Source organism: Mus caroli, unplaced genomic scaffold, assembly GCF_978045245.1.
Source record: "Mus caroli unplaced genomic scaffold, Mus_caroli_1 scaffold_10, whole genome shotgun sequence".
In the NCBI taxonomy this organism is placed as follows: Eukaryota; Metazoa; Chordata; class Mammalia; order Rodentia; family Muridae; genus Mus; species Mus caroli.
This window is the reverse complement of record NW_028227265.1, coordinates 119,300,014-119,312,086: the sequence shown is the minus strand read 5'-3', so window position 1 is coordinate 119,312,086 and position 12,073 is coordinate 119,300,014. Positions and strand designations below refer to the sequence as shown.

The window sequence follows — 12,073 nt, the reverse complement described above, 5'->3', positions numbered from 1 at the left end:
CCTGATTAGCCAATCAAGAGGTGATGGAGAGTTTGTTGCACACCTGTTGGGCTGGGGCTGTAGCTCAGAGGTAGAGGACTTAACATGAGCATGCTAGGTACTAAATTAACTCCATAGTATTACAGAAGCCAAAATGTCAACCTCCAAGGGTTGTTTATCCCAGCAATGTTATGTGTTTGTCCATCTCACCCATGAAAGTGTATAGATAACAGTAAAGAGGACTGAGAAGGTAGCAGGCTATGCCATGAGGCTTAGTGACCACTCCCGGATGATTATCAGCAAAAATGAGTTGGAGTATTGCAGCCTGAGCCAACTGAATTCAGTTGCAGACAAAATCAGCTCCAGCTTGATCTGCATTTGATCTAAGGAGGAAGTATACAGCCCATGGAGATGGGCTCTGAGCAGGGCTTGGGAAATGCAGTGCACTTAGGTCAGGGTGTAAATTGTCTACTTACATGAAGAGATAGGGGTAATTGAGGGATAAACTGGAATTAGGGTCTGGGGAGTGGAGGAGTCCCCCACAGAGCTAAGCCTGGGGGATAAGACCCAGAAGGCTGCTAGATAGGCTGAACCAAGGATCCTGGAAAGCAAAGGAGCTTGCTGCCCTGTGAGATGTCCTGCAGTCCTAGCTCACACACTGAAGATGGTCTTTGTTTACCACAGAAGTGAAAGTGGGACACGCTAGGCAAGTGATCTGGCATTTAACACAGTGGAAATTCTTCAGCTTAGAATCTGCACATGGTTTCCATGCAAATCTATTCTGCCTCTTCTAATGCTGCTAACTTATATCCTGCCAGTAAGGAAACTGTTTTTATGCATGAGAGTAACCACCCTGTCCTATGTGGCTGGGCTAGCCCATGCACTTTGCACAGTGATGACCTTGCTGGTCACCCCTCCCCCTTCCCACCCCTGTTGCCATCTCTTTTGCTGCTCAGCCCTCCCCTCACCATGCCCCTTGCTGGTCAGTACCTTGTCTCGGCCATGTCCCTTGCTGAAAGATGCTCTGTCCATCACCACCAGATCCCACACACTTAGCCTTGGCCTTCTGGCTGCTTTGTTAACTGGGAAAATGTTTCATTACCTTACTATTACAGTTTTTTCCTTGATAATTCATTTTAATTAAAATATAATTACATCTTTTCTTCCCTCCAACCCCTACTTTGCCCTCCCCCAACTTCCTTTCCAATTTATGGTCTCTTTTTCTTTTATTATTATTAATGTGTGTGCGTGTGTTGTGTGTTGTATATGTCTAAATCTATAAGTACAACCTGCTGACACTCTTTAGTGTTACTTGTAAGTATATGATTTAAAGCTCACTACTTGGTATTAGACAATCAACCAACCCATCCCGGGGGCTCACACTTGGCAAAGACCATTTCTCCTGCTCTCAGTACTCCTTAGTTACTTGCAGTTCTTTGTCTATGGACAGGACCTGGCATCATCTTCCCTTCCGTGTTAGCTCCTCAGTAGGTGTTTAATTTTCAGGCTATATTCTTCAGGCAGCCATATTGTTGGGATATCATGGGTGAAGTATCCTTGACTTTTCTAAGAGACAAGATTTTATGGAAAATTCCTATCCCTCTGACTCTCACAGTTTTTCTTCCCTATCTTCTGTGATGTTTCCTGAGCCTTGGGTGCAGGGGCTGTGCTGTGCATATCCACTGGAGCTCAGCCTCCATGAGCAGGTGTTCTCTGTATTTGACCAGTTGTGGTTTTCTGGCTGGCCTCTGTCTCCTTCAAAGAGAACCTTCCTTGATGACAGATGAGAGTTACTCTTGGGAAAAGATGGCTGTCATACCACAATCATGTTTTATTATTGAAGCATGGGTCCTCAAACATGCCTGGTACAGAATAAATGCTTATTTAGCTGAAAGTTTACATTTTAACAATGACTTTCTGAACATGTCTATGTTAGCATGTAGTCTTGTGCATGTGTGTGTGTGTGTGTGTGTGTGTGTGTGTGTGTCTGTGTGTGAGAGAGAGAGGGGGGGGGGTTAGCCAGTGCATGTTACAAGAACAATTAGTTTTAAGGAGGTACTTGATTGCAGAAAGACAGAAAATTTAATGTTTTTTTTTTCTCAGCAATGATTAGCAGATTGCTTCAAGAAGTGTTTGCCCTCGTGATAAAATCCACACATCACACCTATTTAGTTTCTAAGTGATTGGTGTAAGGAGTTAGATGTCTCTGCTGTTACAGAGCAAACTTCCGACACGGAATACATAAGTGCTAATAAAGAAGCAACTTCATAGAGATGCTGATAGCATTTCTGTGCCAAGGGACTAAACAAACGAACATTTCCATTCGCAGAATCAGCCTCTACTGTTGTTATCCTCTGACACTGGGGTGTCAGATTGTCCTCGTCTCTCATAGAGGGACCAGGCATCCCATGATATCATGGTGGATCTCTGAGATGGTTCTGACTACATTTTATTAGACAGATGGTGTGGGATACGTAAATAGAGTGTGTAAGTGAGCCTCGGATGGCTGCATGTTTTTCTAATATAGTCCCTTTTGGGTAGCAGTGGGGCACGCTGTACAGATGGGACTCTCAGTAAGAAGCTTTATAGCTAGTTAAATCACTCTCTCTTCTTCCTCACTGGATGTGCAAGTCAGATGCAATGCTCTACCACAGCACCTTCCTGCCTCACGTGACTTGGGACCACATTCAGAATATGGCAGCAAAGTGGAAACGTAAGGGTTCTTTGGAAAGTCATTTAGAGGTTGTTTTGCTGGGGCAAACACATGAAGGAACGTTTCATTAAAGTGGACGCAGGAGTGAACGTTTCACTGAAGCAGACATAGGAGAGAGCATGTTCTGCTAAAGCGCGCATGTGGAAGGACATGCGATGAAGGACTCTTTGCTAACAACTTGCATGTATTGGTCTGCCTTACATTGCATAGTTAGCTGCATCTGTTGGGACTCCATAGAGAGAAATGCACCAAAAAACTTCTGGTGGTGAGCTGCAGTTTCTTGTTGCTTCTTCAGACTCAGGCTGATTGAATGCACATGCGGAGATAAGACCCATGCTGAGGCAACATATGTGGAGAACACGTGATGTTTGGGGCTTATAAATAGGACTCAGTGGAGTGATGGAGACAGAACTTGGCTTGCTGGTCCAGCTAGCTGTGCAAAGCTTGTGGTTTGTTCTTCACTGATCTTTGCTTCTCTGAGAAAGGCACTGCTGAGAACTTCTTCTGGTGTTCCTGCTGTGGTCTCTCCTGCTGACTGGAGTCACAGCGGAGGCTTGGATGTCTCTGCGAGGTCATGTGACTGCTGTTGCTAACCCAACACTACCAAACTGGACTGCTGGTGTTTGTGGGTAGATCAAGCTGCCTGCCACTGTCTGCTATGTTGTGAACTGAACTTCCTATTTCCAGACAACGCAGATGGGAGTTGCTCTAAAGAACCTTTCCAAACAGGTACACTTTGCCCCACCCACCCCGCCCCCGTATCCTTTCTTTTCTACTACCTCTGGTGGGTGCTGAGCTGCAAGGGAGGGTAAAGCATTTAAGAACCATCATTAAAAATAGGATTTGAAAAAAAATTGAAGTTACATGGCCGTGTCATGTTGTGATACCCTTTTTGTGTGTAAAAGACAAATTACCTAAATTCAGTGTTTATAAACCTGACATGACTTTCTTAAAGTGCAAGACACAGCATGATTCTTTTCAGAAAATAACTTGAAACATTAAGAGCACAGTCTGTTCAGAGTGCCGATGAGCTCACATTATGGGGCACTGGATATTTGTGGTCCATAGTGCCACTAAATCCCTGATTGGTGTACGTAGACAAATAATGTTTCTACGATCACTGTCCGAGCATTGGGGCAGTGCACAAGATCCATGCATGTTAGTAGTGAACATGGAGAGATGGACAGACCGTGAACTTGTAAGTGTGAGGACTGTGCATGTCACAGACAGCCATACAACTACAGAGGCAACTAAAATGTATCTTTGAAGGAAACAGACCTATGTCAATCTAGGTCTAAATGCAAATACTCAGGGGTTAGGATGCAAACGGAAAATGCCAGTCTCGGACTTGGTGTAGTCTGGGCCACATCTCTGCAGGTTTCTGATTAATCAACTACTTTTTGTTTGTTTGTTTCATGTCTTGTTTTAACAGTTTTTACAAATAAACACAGAGGACGGGCAAGACAAAGACATCTGATAAAGTGGAAATTATCCTAGATGATTTACATTCCTTTAGCTTTACCCTCTTTTAACTCCAAGCCACAGCAAATCAAGACAGTATATTAGTAATGTGAATATTGTAAGTGAACCCATGGGATAGAAAACTCCAGGAATGTATCTGCACATAGCTGACTAGTGGGTTTTAGGTGTGAACTGAGATATCAGTGAAGAAGTGTCATCTTGTACAAATCAGAGGTTTTTAAACAGACGTGGGGGAAGTAAGACTTCAACCCACAGCAACTTGGGAGCAGAGATTTGACTGTGCACTTATGGGAACAGATGTTGGATTTCCCACCATCTTAAGCGAGATTCTTTGATTTTTCTCTTAAACAGGTGCTTGTGCGAATAACTTTAATGTCTGTGTGATGTTTCATGGAGAATGAACACTTCCATTTAGCACATGACTTAATTTCTGTGTTCCATTGTCTGGTTATTTTGAGAAAGAGAGCTATAGGGAGGGTAGGTTAAAAGTATGCTAAAAGGGGGAGGGGAAATTATTCCCAGAGTTTCCTTTCAGTAAATTGAACGAATTTTCTCCTGTAAAAACAAAACCAACCAAACAAACAAAAAACCAAACAAGACCTTAATTGAGAACTTCATGGCAGTCATGTTCCTTGGGGTTTCCATAGAAAGTTATCTTCTTTTACTTCTGGGTACGGCTCTGTTTGTCTCAAGGGGTTGGCAAAGCCAGATAACACATGCCTCTATGGTAGCAAAATAATTGCTATTTCAGAATGGGACGTGTGTATGTAAACATAGGGATCAACGGCAAACCAGCAGTTAGATCTCAGTTTAGAGAGGAAAATTACCTTTGGGAGCTGAGCCAATATTGACATTCTTAATAATACATTGCCCATACTCCTAGACAGTATAATCATTTTTAAAGCCCTTATCAGAGTGAGCTGTATGTTCCCAGCCTCCAGCTACTCAGGTGTGGAATGTGTTGGGAATGGTTGAAATGCAAGTATACGTGTTTAGCATGTTTGCTTTATATTGCACCCCTCTTTTTAAGGTTACCCTACGACTTCACTGCTAATACAAAAACTTAGATCTATAAAAAAAAAATCAAACATATGTCAAGCACGTAGCCATGATTTAGAAAGATATGCTGTTTGTCTTGCCGTGAGTCGAATTATAGTTTAGTTACCATTTGCCTTTGTCCACGCAGTTGTAAATGCTGGTGACCAAGGCTGACCTTTACTGCACTAAATTCCCAAGTGTTTCCTCGTCTCTAGGAATCTCAGAGTACAATGGGAAGCTAGGATTTCAAATGTCACAAAGCACCTCATAAAAGTAGATGGTATTTCTCACACAGCATTTATATCTCTATCTTGCTACGTGAAGAAGATTCTAGAAGAAATGGATCGTGAAGTGCCTGTTTGAATTGTAATTTACAGTCATTCTTGCCAGGATACATTGTGATTGGTGATGTTGTTGGATTACTTTGTCAAATGGTTTTACAAGTTATCTTTAAATAACTAAAAATCCAGTCTTTCTTTATATATTGAAAAAAATCTCCATATCAACACCCCATGAGCTTCATGTGGGTGTGCTCTATGTGCATGTTGTGTGGGGGGGCACATGCATGAGGATGTGGAGCTAGAGGACAACTCCGGGTGTCTCCCCTGTCTACTTTATTTATGACAAGGTCTCTTATTGTCCTGGGCTTGTCATATTGGCTACTGTTGGTTGCAAGCCTCGTAGTAATTGTGGGGGTTTTAAACTACACTTGACTTCTCACATGGATTCTAGGTGGTGGAATTTGAATTTGGGTTTTCTGCTTAGTGAACTTTTAAAGACAGACCTCCTCCTGCCCCCCGCCCCATAGTTTTAATGGTAATTCAACAGTTTAATTGAATCTATCTCCACATTCCTAGATCATCTTTTAAAAGACCCAACTCCTTTTCGAATAACACCTTCATGCAAAGTGTAAAATGTGTACTAAGTCCAGTTATCTGCAGTTTCTCCGTTGTCATATGGGCTTGTGCTGTACTGTTTATCAGCATGTGTCCAAGAACTAGCCTGAGTCACACACTCATTTATCCATGTGCCTGTTGATACGGTGCTGGTCTCTGGGTGCATGTGCGTGCACACACACACAGACACACGCACGCATACACATACACACACACACACACACACACACAGAGAGAGAGAGAGAGAGAGAGAGAGAGAGAGAGAGAGAGAGAGAGAGAGAGACAGAGAGGGTCACACACACCATCCCAGAATTAACAGAACATTCTCCACTTTTGGCAAAATACAGACAAGCAAACTTTTCAGAGCTGACACAAAACCAAATTTTAAGGGGGCAGACACATCTTGTATTTTGTCCTGGCAAATGAATGCATTTCAGTCCTGGCATGCTTTCCTAATGTCCTGCGCCCAAACTCCCAATTTGAAGCCTATTAAGGCAGAATATCTAATGACAGAGACAGAGAAGACTGTACTGGCTTCTGTAGCTTTAAAATTGGTCACCCATTCCGTCTGGACAATTGCCACAGTTGCCAGGACTGCATGGCCTTTGTTCTGGTGGGATGTCCGAGGGGAGCCCCTGTGCAGTGCACATTGCCATCCGGTTCCCTGCGGTCTTACAGAAGTCTGGGCGGAAAAGTTTGAAGCGCTAGACCCTTTCTCGCATCCTTGGAGAAGGGGAGGGGGTAGGACCCCGAGGGAGGGTGGCAGAGCCAGCCTGGGAGGCGCGGTCTCTGCGAACGCGTGAGAGCGCGTGAGAAGGAGGGAGGGAAGCGGGGCGCGGCGGGGAGGCGGGAGGGCGCCAGGACCAGGCGACCGCCCTGTTCGTTGCGTGGAGACCCAAAGGAACCAGGAGGACCAGAAGGGACGGAACCCTGCTGTGGACTGTGTAGGGAGAGGGGCGGAGCTCGGACCCAGTGGCAGGGACGCGGCTGCGGCCCCGGAGGGGCGGGGGCTGCGAGCTGCCAACGGGTGGAGTCGGGGTCCCCATCGCGTCTCAGCGCAGCACATCTCCGCCAGTCTGCTCCGTGACCCGGCGTCCAGGAGCAGAGAAGAACCGCCGGGACCGTCCGTTGTTGGATCTCGGGGCACCGGGGATCGTTCTTCGGCAGGTAGGGTGGGCAGCAGGGGTCTCGCGTAGGGAACTTGGAGAAGCCGGTTCGGGGTCCTAGAGCATGAAGGGACCACCCTCGCAGGGTCGCCAGCGCTTGTCCCAGCTGCTGTAGTGAGTGCTGGACAGGCATGGGGCATGGGGCATGAGGAGTGGTGAAGCGGTTTCTTATTCCTTTCCGGCAAGGACCCTGCCACCTTTGGGATGTGGGAAAGGAGGCCAAAACCAGAATCCTTCTTAGAACTCTGGATTTAACCACAGGAGGCAAATTTGGCAATTTGTAGAAAGAAATCTCTAGTTGCCATGGGAGATGTGGCGCTGTCACCTATGCAAAGGCTCCTGGGGCGATGGGATGCACTTCTTCCTCTTCTCTGGGGATGGAAATGAGACTTGGGAGAACAAAGATGATGCTGGCAAGAGCTTGCCAGCTGGCGCCTCTTGCACATATCCCTCTGACCCATGGCCTCGACCTCCCATTGTCTTAGAGGCCAGGGACAAAGTGAGGGGCAGGTCAGGACTTGCAGCTCTGTGCATCCCAGGACCACAAAGGCTGCCTTTCCTTTCTTAGTTAAACACCTCGATAAGCAGAAGCCCTTCTTTTAACTAGTCTCTTGGACACCTTCAACATCTTCTGAAAGGAAATAGTGATTTTCAGAGACCTGGCCAGCTATCTGTGCTTTTTCCTCACTTGTGGCTCAGAATGGATTTGGGGTCAGTGTGTTAAGACTTTGTGTTCAACACTTGTCACCTGAAGGGACTATTGATCACTTTAGAAGCCATCAAAAAGCCAGGTCAAGCAAGACCTGGCTGTTCTGAGCTCCCCACAAAAAGGACGGTGTAAGGACCAGTCTTTACCCTCATGTATGTGCAAGGTGTGTGTGTGTGTGTGTGTGTGTGTGTGTGTACACAGGCACGCACGCACGCATGCATGCACGTGCCATGTGTTTCTGAGATGCTTTAAGTAGGACTTTGAGAGTCATGGGAAGTCTCTGGTGTCCTGCCAGGATGACAGTTGTCCCACATTACTGCCAGGGTCTGTGATGCTCTTGTCACCCTGTCGTGCCTGTCCTGAAACATTTAGTTTAGAATCAGGGTAGGCATCAAAATCACCCATGAGATCTTGGAATGAAAACCAGGCTCAGGAGGGACCTCTGCAGGTTCCTCACAGAGCCAGGGTTGCTTCAAGTTTGCTCTTGGTATATTTAAAGGGTTCAAAGGCAGTCCGTCTCATCTATAGGTAAAGCGTGTTCTGAAATGTGTCAAAACTGGTTTAGTTGTTAATATTACAGAGGTATGAGTGATGGACAGTTAACTTTAACATTTCTATGGTTAGTGAAGGGGGAGACGAATGTGAGCCCACAAGACTTATATTTGGTGAACTTTGTGGCAGCCAGAATACATGCCAGTGCTCTGTAGCAAGAATTAATACCATTAACAAAATTTAGAACATAATATTTGTTTACTAAAGGAATAATTACTTTAATCAAAGTGTCATCTCGAGCGCCCAGTGCAATGGTTAAGTTCATCTGTGTCCTGAGAGAAGTGGGACAGCTGTGACAGAAAGAGCCAGTGTGCTCCGTGCACACTAACACAGCTGAAGCGTCTTGTGTTTGCACTTTGTTCTGTAAAGACACCCTTTCCCCACAGTCTGGGAATGTGTCAAGACAGACACTCCAGGGCCTGCAACACCAAGTCGTTAATATTATCTGTGGACAATTCCATATTGTACAGATGAAAGGGAGTGTCTATGGAAAGGGAGCCCTCTGTGGGGCACAGGCCTTCAGCAGGGCAGGAATGGTCTTGAAGGAGACTGAACAAAAATGGGAACACGTCTGAAGGAAAAGTTGCTGTGTCCTGCCACATCCAGGCCCAGAATTCACGTGGAACTCAACCATGTACATGGGTGTGTGCATGTATGCATATGTACATTCATAGCTTGCAGAGAGTGAATGTGCAAAAATAATCAGATACACGTGTGAGGAAATTGCACCAGATTTCAGCTATCTGAAGGAAGAATAGTATTTCTTTTAGAGTCTGTGCTCTGCTGAGCACCTCAACCAGGTGTCTGCCCTTTGCAGATGCCATCACAGGAGGGAATATGAGCCAGTGACAGACAATATGTATGAAGGAATTCTGAAAGTGGTTGTCTCAGGCTCCTACTACTATCCAGGAAGCATCCAATACTCAGAGGACTTGGGCAGTTTCGTTTATTTGTTTTGTTTTTAGTTACCAGCTAGATGTGTGTGGATGTACTGAGTCCCACTGTTGCTGTCTGCCTGGAGCACTAGAGCTGTGGGGAATGGGAGGGGCTTAATGACATGATCAGGAGGAGAAAGCAGCAGGGCAGGAATCCTGCTAGAATGGAATGGGACATTGCTCACTCACCTCCTCTGTCCCCAGGCATCCTTCTGGCCACTTCCTTTTTATACATTCTGGCCTGTATTTGGCACGACTCATTTTCTTCACGATTTCCATTGTGCTTGATGTGAACTTCAAGAGAGCAAGGTCATGGTATTGACATAATCCAGCATACAATTTGATCATGTGCATTAGCAAAAAATGCCAGATAGTGAAAGTGTTTTCAGCAGAAATACAAGGTGGGAAGGCAGCCACAGAGACTGCCCATCTTCCCCAAAATTGCTGAAGGGCTCTTCACAGGGACTCCTCATTCTGGTTTGCCTTTCTTTCTTGGTCTTCGCAGCACTTCACCCATAAGGCAGGCCAAGGGTGGTCATGAATTTCAGGCTTCCTGATTCTAGTCTCCAGATTCCATGCCCACTCCCTTTGTAGACTTCTGCCAGGGACAACGAGACACTCTGTTGGGGCTGTGAGAAGTGACATGAACATCACTTTCTGTTTCCTTTCTCAGTATCTTTCACTTCTATGGCTCCCTGTAGGAGCTAAGTGGTATGGGCAAAACATTGTCTTGTATGTGTCCTGTCCTCAAGGCTGCTTTGCCTTCCTGGCCTCCCAGGCTGCCCTGAAAACTGCTCCCTCAGAAGGATCTCACTGGCCAATCAACTTGCTTCTATCTACCACAGGCAAATTCAAGGGACTGAGCCAACAGTGCTCTGTGAACAGCATGAGGCCATAAGAATCTTACTACCTACTTTTCAACCTGCCACGTCTTTGGAAGTGTGCTGTGACAGCTTTAAAAGTGACATGCATGGGTATCAGTATCATGTCAATCAAGAGTGGACTTTTGATGGTTCTATTTTATGGTTAGCTTGCCTGGATTGCGAAACTCATAAAATGTGTTGGTGAGGCCATCTTAAGGCAAAGACCCATCCTGCATGAGGGCACCACCATCACACAGGCTGGGTGCTTGCACCGAGGAAAACCAGAAAAATTAGAAAGCCAACTGAGTACTAGTTCCTCTTTCCAGTGCTTCCTGGTATGCACAGCCAGGGACCCCATACTACAGTGCCAGATGGAGTTTCTTCAAACTGGGAGTCCAAGTGATAAACCTCTTGTCTCTTAAGTTGCTTCTTGTCTGGTGTGGTCACAGTGATGAAAAACTAGTTAATACATGGTAAGCAACTGAAGCATTCACTAGCTTGAGTTTGAAAAGAATACCGTACACATTTCATGCAGAGTTCAGGTGCTCCTTGCTTGCAACTCTAGGTTCCCTCATGGTTCCTAGGTAGAACAGGATTCTTCCTAGACACGTAGGTCCTGCAGCTCAGGGTCTGAGGCTAAGACACAATTATCTCTGGGCCACTTTTCCTGCGAGTTGTCCTTTGAAACCCGGTGAGTCTGGGAATGTGATTCTGGTGAGTCCTTCCAGCTGGAGTTGTCTCTGTCTCCTACATAAGAGCCTATAAGGATTTTCTTAGATAGTAATTCTTGTTAGTATGATGATAACCAGGAAAACTTGACAATACATTAATTCTGAGAATGTTTAGATTTACATTATCTAATGGCAGCCTGAAGTGATTATACACAACACGGTATTTTCAAATACATTGTTATCTTCCAGTGCCGAGCTAATATTGTGATTTCACCAAGCCTTTCCCCTCCCTCTCCCCCTATGTCCCTGTTATCTCTTCCCAAGTCCCCCCCGCCCGTCTCCCTCCCACCTTCTCCTCGATCATCCCTTCTTTTGTCTTGTAAATTAGGAGCTTGTTTCTATATTTAGCTAGGTATATAATACCTAGCTAAAATATCACACACACACACACACACACACACACACAGCATTTTGACATACATGCCATTTTGTTAACTATTTGCAGCAGACTGACCTGGCCTTTGTCAGTTCTACAGATTTCACCCCTCAGCACCCTGCTACCCACCTTTCTGTACCCTGCAACCCCCCCTTGTCTCAGGTTGGCTCTGTGAACTATCTTCATTTTTCCCTCCACCATGCCCTCTTCGTGTTACCCTCATCACCCCCTTGCCATCCTGTTCCCAAGCACTCCATGGCCCTGACTGAGGTCTGACTTCAGACCATGACTCTTTTTTATCTTCAGCTAGTGTCTGCCTGCAGGACACCTTCCCTGGATGGTATAGCTCCTGCTTTCTGATATGCAAACCTGCTCTCCCTGGCAAGGCACTCTCTGTCTCTGAGCTGAGTCTGTGGTACTGTCCTGTGTTGCCCACAGTTCTCTCATTTATGGGCTCTGTTCCCCTCCCCCGCTTACTATTTCCCATCAGTCATCGGGTCCCCACCGTTTACCTCATGAATATTTCCCATCAGTCACTGGGTCTCCACCATTTATCTCATGAATATAGCTCAGATTACTTTCCCCTATTCTGACCTTCTCTGGCAGCCCAGGTCCAGGCTTCATCATGTTGCC

The 12,073-nt window shown here is 45.7% G+C and overlaps 1 protein-coding gene across 1 annotated transcript in view; it reads left to right on the top strand.

Annotated features, from left to right (window-relative positions):
- Positions 1-7,018: 7,018 nt before the first annotated feature.
- Positions 7,019-12,073, top strand: part of Myo16 (myosin XVI) — a 486,437-nt gene continuing 481,382 nt past the window's right edge. The window contains exon 1 of the mRNA XM_021170663.3: positions 7,019-7,275. The gene's annotated coding sequence lies outside the window, so the exon portion shown is untranslated. The remainder of the gene's footprint in view (positions 7,276-12,073) is intronic.